Below are 10238 nucleotides of genomic sequence, written 5' to 3' on the forward strand. Positions count from 1 at the left end.
ATTATCAGAGAAGGCCTCAGATATTCCAGATTTGTATTTAATTCTTCTTTCTTCTTTGCCTCCCATGTCCAACTGGTCACTCAACCCTCTCATTTTATCTCATTCTATCTCTCATAATTCCAACTGAAGTCATTCTTTTAAATTCAAAAGACTATTCCCCATTCAGTATCAGTAACGCTCTTCACAATTTGGTCCAGACTACCTTTTTTTATTTTTATTTTTATTTTTTTTTTTTAAGACGGAGTCTTGCTCTGTCAGCCAGGCCAGGTTGGAGTAGAGTGGCACGATCTCAGTTCACTGCAACCTCCACCTCCGGGCTCAAGCAATTCTCCTGCCTCAGCCTCCCAAGTAGCTGGGATTACAGGTGTGTGCCACCATGCCTGGCTAATTTTTGTATTTTTAGTGAGAGGTTTCACCATGTTGGCCAAGCTGATCTCGAACTCCTGACCTCAGGTAATCCTCCTGCCTCGGCCTCCCAAAATGCCAGGCTACCTTTTAAACTCTAACTTCTACCATTCCCCAGTTGCCTATGATGATTTTTTTTTCCATCTCCATTGGTTCCCAATGTAGATTGGTATAAAACTGCTTTATTAGTATTTGTTTTTCATTAGGCCTCCTATTATAATGTGATCTCCTCTTGAACGCAGACTGTATCATTCATCTTTACATCCCTACATCTAGCCTAGTTCCTGGCATGCAGTAAGTAACAAGTAAATGTTTGCTTGCTTCATTTGAAATTAATAAAAATTTATTGAAGTTTAATTTCCTCATTGTTCTTTGGGTTTTTGTTTTGTTTTGTTGTTTTGTTTTGTTTGAGACAGAGTCTTGCTCTGTTGCCAGGCTGGAGTGCAGTGGCATAATCTCCGCTCACTGCAATCTCTGCCTCCCAGGTTCAAGCAGTTCTCCTGCCTCAGCCTCCTGAGTAGCTGGGATTACAGGCACGCGCCACCACGTCCAGCTAATTTTTGTATTTTTAGTAGAGACGGGGTTTCACTATGTTGGCCCAGGATGGTCTCCTTCTCTTGACCTCATGATCTGCCCACCTCTGTGTCCCAAAGTGCTGATTACAGGTGTGAGCCACCACGCCTGGCCTATTTCCTCCTTTTTCTTTTAATGAAAGTTAGCTCTGTAAAAATTTCAGTGTCTGTCTTTATGACTATTGCCCTTGGAGACATCCCAGCAGTGTGAAGTTATGGAGACCACTCAGCTGATAGGAATTTTTTTTCCCCAAGTGTCATCATAATTGCTAGTGAGTTTCCCAAAAGCTTTGTGAAGTCCAGGTAAACATGGTCAGCTGTGTGCCTGCTCTAAGATTTTTGACAAATAAGAGACGAAGGCTGGCAGAGCCCATGTTTCTGAAATGCTCTCATATCTGAAATAACGTATGGCAGGGTAATGACAAAAGTAGCAACTAAAGAAACCTTTTAAACCTGCCTTTCTCTTACCCCATTATATAAAGGTTTGTTGAAGACTGTCAATTCTCATGACCCAGTAGTTAATAATGGTTAAACTAACAAAACACCTAAAGCAAAACAAAAGCAAAAACTGTGATTCTGGTGATACTACCAGAGAAAAGCTCAAAGCCAGCTTTATTTAATCCTTCATGTAGCATCCTCAAGAGACAGAAAATTAGACCAGGTGCAGTGACTCATGCCCGTAATCCCAGCACTTTGGGAGGCCGAGGTGGATCATTTGAGGTCAGGAGTTCGAGACCAGCCAGGCCAACATGGTGAAACCCCGCCTCTACTAAAACTACAAAAATTAGCCAGGCATGGTGATGGGCACCTGTAGTCCCAGCTACTCAGGAGGCTAAGGCAGGAGAATCGCTTGAACCTGGGAGGTAGAGTTTGCAGTGAGCTGAGATTGTGCTACTGCACTCCAGTCTGGGTGACAGGGCAAGACTCTGTCTCAAAAAAAAAAAAAAAAGAGAGAGAAAATTAGAGCAGCAGTTCAACTACCTTCTAGTGATATCAGAAATAGAACTCAGATCTTCTGACTTCCACTATGTATTTATTTTAAAAAATAAACCTACCCAGGAATTATTTGGATAAAATATAAAAAATACTTCAGATGATGCTGTTCTGACTGTAATAAACTAGGGCAAAATAAAGTTTTAAATATTGAATGGGAATTTCAGATCTTTGTAAATGAAATGGTCCATGAACTATTATATCACTATCATTTCTAATAAAGTAACCATTTGAAAATCATTTCTGTCTAATAACCATTTGGAAAATATTAATATTTACCCTTTTGAACAAATTAAAATCTTAATATTAAATGTTTAAGGCTGGACACGGTGGCTTATGCCTGTAATCCCAGCACTTTGGGAGGCTGAGGAGGGTGGATCACTTGAGGTCAGGAGTTCAAGACCAGCCTGGCCAACAAGGTGAAACCCCGTCTCTACTAAAAATACAAAAATTAGCCGGGTGTGGTGCTGTGTACCTGTAGTCCCAGCTACTTGGGAGGCTGAGGTAGGAGGATCACCTAAGCCTGGGAGGTCGAGACTGCAGTGAGCTGTGATCATGCCACTGCACTGTATAACCTGGGCAACAGAGGGGAAACTCCATCAAAAAACAAAACAAAAAAAGTTTAAATAATTCTTCAATTACATTGATACCAATTTTTGTTTTTAGCAGGAAGAACATTCCCTTAAGCCCATAGTAGAGAACAGCCAGTATAGAGGAGATACATTTTCAGCTCAGCACTATGAGAATTAGAAGATATTTTTCAACTTAATGTAGGTGCTGGGTAAATACTGTATGGGAATGTTTTAAGAGAATAAATCTGATCTTGGTTAACTCACTAGTGTTTTTTTTATTCTGCTTTTCACTAAGGGGGAAAAGCTTTTGCAGAAGGTAATAGTTTACATTTTAAAAATAATTTAATTTCTATCTGTGTGAAAGGAATACATTTTCTTACCAAATAACAGATTTTGAAAACAGGAGCTTAATACCTGTTAGGGTAGAAAACAGTTCTGTGCTTCCATTTACTTTTTTTCTGGCTATCATTTCCAACCAGAGTTTGTTTTATTGAGAAGAAAGTAGGCTCAAGATAATGAGACAGGTGCAGCACCGGGGGCATGTCTCTTCTGCAGATACAGATGTCACTTATGCTGTGTCATCTAGTTTCATAAACAAGTATTTTACCAGAGAGAAACTGTGTTTTATTTCATATGGTATTTCCCAATGATTATGTAGTGAAATGACTTCCCTGTTTCATAATGAGCTACTCAGAGCATAGATATTGAAATTCTCACTATGTTTATACTAACAAACCCTTGGAGAGTTACTGAGGAAAGGATTGGGAAGAATCAGAAAGATCGCCTTTGAAAATAGTCCTTTACACAATGAAGAAAGTGAAAAGATGACCCACAGAATGGGAGAAAACATTTGCGAGTCATATACTAATAAGGGACTTGTATCAGAATACATAAATAACTCTTTTACCACAACAGTAAAAAGAAAAATAATCCAACTTTTAAAACACGGGCAAAGAGGCTGGGCATGGTGGCTCACACCTGTAATCCCAGCACTTTGGGAGGCTGAGGCAGGCTGATCATCTGAGGTCAGGATTTCAAGACCAGCCTGGCTAACATGGTGAAACCCCATCTCTACTTAAAATACAAAAATTAGCTGGGTAGTGGCACATGCCTGTAATCCCAGCTACTCAGGAGGCTGAGGCAGGAAAATCACTTGAACCCAGGAGGCGGAATGGTTGCAGTCAGCTGAGGTCGTGCCACTGAACTACAACCTGGGTAACAAAGTGGGACTCCATCTGATATGGTTTGGCTGTGTCCCCACCCAAGTGTCATCTGAAATTGTAGGTCTCATAATTCCCACATGTTGTGGGAGGGACCTGGTGGGAGATAATTGAATCATGGGGGTGGTTTCTCCCATACTGTTCTCGTGGTAGTGAATAAATCTCACAAGATCTGATGGTTTTATAAGGGGTTGCCACTTTCACTTGGCTGTCATTTTTCCTTTTGCCTGCCGCTGCGTTAAGATGTGCCTTTCGCCTTCTGCCATAATTGTGAGCCCCTCTCCCCCGCCAGCCACGTGGAGCTGAGTCCATTAAACCTCTTTTTCTTTATAAATTACCCAGTCTCGGGGATGTCTTTATCAGGAGCATGAAAATGGACAAACATACTGTCTCAAAAAGGGGGGGCAAATAATTCAAATAGACATTTCTCCAAAGAAGATAACAAGTGGCCAATAAATATATGAAAAAATGCTCAACATTATTAGTTATCAGGAATATGTAAGTGCAAATCAAAACCGTAATGAGATACAACTTCACACCCACTAGAATGACTACAATCAAGAACACAGACAATAACAAATGTTGGAGAGGATGTAGAGAAATTAGAACCGTTGTACATGTGAGAATGTAAAATAGTGCCACTGCTTTGGAAAAGTATCTGCAGTTCCTCAAAATGTTAAACAAAGGAATGGTATAGCCCAGCAATTCCACTCCTAGATGTATACCCGAGAGACCTGAAAACATCCCCATACAAAAAACTTATACATGGATGCTCACAGCAACATTATTTGTAATAGCCCAAAAATAGAAACAACTCAAATATCCATCAACTGATGAATAGATTAATAAAATGTAGTATATCAGTTGGACATGGTGGCTCATACCTCTAATCCCATCACTTTGGGAGGCTGAGGCAGGTGGATCACTTGAGTCGAGTTCAATTCCAGACTGACCCACATGGCAAAACCTCGTTGCTACAAAAAATTAGCCAGGTGTGGTGGTGCATGCCTGTAGTCCCAGCTACCTGGGAGGCTGAAGTGAGAGGATCATTTGAGCGCAAAGGTTGAGGCTGCAGTGAGCCATGATTGCACCACTGTACTCCAGCCTGGGTGGTGGAGTGAGACCCTGTCTCAAAACAAACAAAAAAACTCCAAACAATGGACTATTATTTGTCAATAAAAAGAAATGAAGTACTGATGCATATTACTACATGGATAATCCTTGGAAACATTATGCTACCTGAAAGAAGCCAGTCACGAAGGAACATATAGTGTTTGATTCCCATCTATATGAGGTGTTCAGAATAGGCAAATCTATAAAGACAAAGTAAATTTGTGGTTGCTGGAGGCTGAGGGTTTGGGGAATGGGGAGCGACTGCTGGTGGATACAGAGCTTTATTTGATGGTAATAAAAATGTTCCAAATTTAGATCGTGGTGAAGGTTCCACAACTTTGTGAATATATTACTATTCACTGAATTATACATTTTAAAAGGTGAATTTAATGATATGTAAATAACTCAAGCTATTTTTAAAATCAATCTTTGAATGCTTAAAAAGGATAATTTGATAACATTACATTAATTTTTATTAATATTGTAGTCGTTGGTAACAGAGGCCCAGGAGAAAGTATGACAAAAATTGGCGAAGGCCATCATCAGACCTAGTAGTTGCATCCTGTTCAGCACCACAGACAGCTCCCTCGCAAATGCCATCCTTTCAAAAGGTACCATACAGAAGGCAGCTACTGAGATTCTGCAGGTTTTCTAAAAGTGACATTTCTATTATACGTTTCTTCTTTTCAGCACTGCCATATGTAATGGCATCCATTACTGCGTTCATGTGTACATTTTGTGATATATCATCAATCTGCTACACTACCCCATTAATTCATTCATTTAACAAAATACATTGTTACGTGCCAGATACTCTTAGACAAGTCACTTACCCCATTAGTTTCATTTCCTTACCCAAAACTTGGGGATCATTATACACGTTTGATAAACTAGGAAAGTATTTGTGAAATAATCCATATCGCTTGTATTCATTTGAACACTATCCCATTGCATTATTACGAAGTTTATTTTATTCTGGGAACAGAGAATATCCTGTTACATTAGAAGCCCAGATGAGTGTTCTGGATATACTCAGGCTTAGGATTCATTCATTTAAGTTTTCATGGTAAGAATGGCCTTTTAAAAAAATAAATTTTATTGCATATATTTAAGGTGTACATGTTCTGAGACACATATAGTAAAATAGTTACTATAGTCAAGCAAATTAACATATGAATCATCTCGTTACCCCAACCCCACCCCCCATTTTTTCTGGCAAAGAGTTCCTGAAATCTACACTTTAAGCAAAAACCCTAATTACAGTATTATTAACTGCAGTGCTGTTGTACATCCTACATATCTGGTACTTTTTAGCCTGTGACCTACATCTCCCCATTTGTACTCCACCACACCCCTGATAACTGCCATTTTATTAACTGTGTATTTGACTGTTTTTTTTAGATTTCACATGAGATCACGCAGTATTTTTCTGTGTCTGGCTTATTTCACTTAGCACAACGTCCTCCAGATTCATCCATGTGGCAAATGCCAGGATTTCCTTTTTTAAGGCTGAATAATCTCTCTTCTCTCTCTCTCTCTGTGTGAGATTTATTTGCTCACCTATCAATGGACACCTTTGTTGTTTCCATATCTTGGCTATTGTGACTAATGCTGCAATGAACACAACAGTGCAGATATATAAACTTAACTGAACTCTTGCCAGAAAAAATGGGGGATGGGGTTGGAGTAACTATATGAAATGATTCATATGTTAATTTGCTTGACTGTAGTAACTATTTTACTGTATTTATCTTAGAACATGTTGTACACCTTACATTTATGCAGTAAAATTTATTTTTTAGAAGGCCATTCTTACCATGAAAACTTAACTAATGCTGCAATGAACACAACAGTATAGATACATTTATGAGGTGGTGAGTTCATCTCCTTTGGGTATATATCCAGAAGAGAAATTGTTGGATTATATGGTACTTCTATTTTCAATTTAGGAACCTCCATACTATTTTCCACAGTGGCTTCATCAATCTATATTCCCACCACCATCGTACCAGGGGTCCCTTCTCTCTACATTTTCTCCAACATTTATCTCTTGACTTTTTGATAATAGCCATCCTAATAAGTATGAGGTGATATTTCATAGTGATTTGATTTGCATTTCCCTGATGATTGGTGATGCTGAGCATCTTTTCATATACCTGCCCTTCTTGAGCATGCTTCAGATGGGTGCAAATTCCCAAGAGATACCCGTGGATCTGGCCTGGAAATGGGCCCATTTTTAAGGATGATGAAAGAATTGCAAGCTATGTATCTAATCCATCACCTTCCTAAATTCAGTCCAATGTTGAAGTTCAACACAAAATTGCAGATGCATGTCCCTATATATATTTCTATATGATCAGTCTTGTCATAACAGGATTTGTCTGTAAGGAGGATTCCCCACATAACACTGTTGTAAAATAATTCTGTATTTCTTCAAAACAAGAAATTGTATAGAAAAGTCCCAGAAGTGTTTGAACAGTGAAATTGTGTCAAATCATGTAGTCTCTTTGATCCTCACATTCTCCTCCATATGACTGGGGTAGGCAGGTTGACAAGACAATCTACAAAGATCTAACTCAATGTGTGTGGTTCAGTTTCATTGTTTTTATTACTCTCATTCCTCCTCAAATGGCTCAGATTTAGTTGCCATTTACCTATCTTGCTCATATTTAAATATCAAAAGAACTAGCACAGGATGCCCACTTCTGCCAAATTCCATACAACCAGATGCTGCTTCTTCAGGAAGAAAAACAATAATTATTGATATTTAAAGGGCACAGGGTGAAAGGCACACACTTTGCCTCTCAATGACCATTATTTCCTTTGCTGTGGCTTAAGAAAGAACACCATATTAGAGGTCAGAGCACACTTCCCTGGGAGTCCTGGGGTTCACTATCACGACAGGTGTAAACAGTAGTAAATAACACTTGTCTTCCTGAAGAAAGCAAGCACATCATTCTGAGAAGGCGCAAACAGGAGCCCTTAACATTTTGGAAGACTGGCAGATGGATCTTGAGTCCAAATGTTTCAAAAAGCAAAAGCTTTCCATTTCCACTCCATACCAATTCTTTAATCCTTACCTTTTATTTCAGTGATGAATTTATTATTTTCTTAAACTCTAAGCCTATCTCAAAGATCGCTATCTTCCTTTTGCAGTGCACAGAATCTCAGCAGTCTGCACATCTTTCGTTTAATGATTTCCCCCAACTTGCCCATTTGCTATATCCTCCTCTGAGGCTCAAACATGCCATTTCATCTCACATCACTCAGCAACATTTATTATATGTTAGTAAAATTTCCCAATTTAACTAACGTATTAATTTTTTTTTTCTGGTTTTAGGCCCACATCAGAAAACAATTATTTTATACTATAGTAACACTTGAAATGAGAGATGGAAAATGAAATGTGAATTTATTAAAAAATGTACCTAATACCTAAAACTGTCTATTTACAAGCCATCAACACAAATTACTATATCAACTTCCTTCAAGATAAAAGCAAATCATAATATGTCTATTACATTGGACTTAGAACCATAAATTCAATTCCCTCAGATTCATAGCATGAAAGCATTTGCAAGCCATGCCTTCTTCAGTTTGGGCTCCAGACTCAGGAATGCAACTGGATCATGTGCTGCAGGTAGACACTCAGCTCTGTGCACATTTTTCTCTGCAGTTTCTCTTCTGCTTTCCAGTACTAAGAAAGGTGTATCTTGGGCACACTCAGATTTTTCTTTTTGGGAAATAACTTTTGTCAGGCCTCTGGGCCCAAGCTAAGCCATCATATCCCCTGTGGCCTGCACGTATACATCCAGATGGCTGGTTCCCGCCTTAACATTCCACCACAAAAGAAGTGAAAATGGCCTGTTCCTGCCTTAACTGATGACATTGTCTTGTGAAATTCCTTCTCCTGGCTCATCCTGGCTCAAAAGCTCCCCTACTGAGCACCTTGTGACCCCCACTCTGCCCGCCAGAGAACAAGCCCCCTTTGACTGTAATTTTCCTTTACCTACCCAAATCCTATAAAACGGCCCCACCCCTATCTCCCTTCACTGACTCTCTTTTCGGACTCAGCCCGCCTGCACCCAGGTGAAATAAACAGCCATGTTGCTCACACAAAGCCTGTTTGGTGGTCTCTTCACACGGACGCGCATGAAATTTGGTGCCGTGACTCGGATCGGGGGACCTCCCTTGGGAGATCAATCCCCTGTCCTCCTGCTCTTTGCTCCATGAGAAAGATCCACCTACGACCTCAGGTCCTCAGACCAACCAGCCCAAGAACATCTCACCAATTTCAAATCCAGTAAGTGGCCCTTTTTACTCTCTTCTCCAACCTCCCTCACTATCCCTCAACCTCTTTCTCCTTTCAATCTTGGTGCCACACTTCAATCTCTCCCTTCTTTTAATTTTAATTCCTTTCATTTTCTGGTAGAGACAAAGGAGACACGTTTTATCCATGGACCCAAAACTCCAGCGCCGGTCACGGACTGGGAAGGCAGCCTTCCCTTGGTGTTTAATCATTGCAGGAATGCCTCTCTGATTATTCACCCAGGTTTCAGAGGTGTCAGACCACACAGGGACGCCTGCCTTGGTCCTTCACCCTTAGCGGCAAGTCCTGCTTTTCTGGGGAAGGGGCAAGTACCCCAACCCCTTCTCTCCGTGTCTCTACCCCTTCTCTGCCTTTCTGGGGGGCAAGAAACCCCCAATCCCTTCTCCTTCACCCTGAGCAGCAAGTCCTGCTTTTCTTGAGAAGAGGCAAGTACCCCAACCTCGTATCTCTGCGCCCCAATCCAATCCCTTATTTCCATGCCCCCTCTTATATCTCTGCACCCCAATCCCTTATTTCCACACCCCAACCTCCTATCTCTGCAGCCCAATCCCTTATTTCCATGCCCCGACCTCTTATCTCTGTGCCCTGATCCCTTATTTCCATGCCGCAACCGCTTATCTCTGTGCCCCAACCCCTGTCCCGCTTTTCTGGAAGGTAATAACCCCCGAACCCCTTCCCTCCATGTCTCTACTCTCTTTCTCTAGGCTTGCTTCCTTCACTATGGGCAACCTTCCACCCTCCATTCCTCCTTCTTCTCCCTTGGCCTGTGTTCTCAAAAACTTAAAACCTCTTCAAACCACACCTGACCTAAAACCTAAATGCCTTATTTTCTTCTGCAATGCCGCTTGACCCCAATACATACTTGACAGTAGTTCCAAATGGCCAGAAAACGGCACTTTCAATTTTTCCATCCTGCAAGATCTAAATAATTCTTGTAAAATGGGCAAACGGTCTGAGGTGCCTGATGTCCAGGCATTCTTTTACACATCAGTCCCTTCCTAGTCTCTGTGCCCAGTGCAACTCGTCCCAAATC

This window comes from Symphalangus syndactylus, chromosome 16 (genome assembly GCF_028878055.3).
Source record: "Symphalangus syndactylus isolate Jambi chromosome 16, NHGRI_mSymSyn1-v2.1_pri, whole genome shotgun sequence".
NCBI classification, from domain to species: Eukaryota; Metazoa; Chordata; class Mammalia; order Primates; family Hylobatidae; genus Symphalangus; species Symphalangus syndactylus.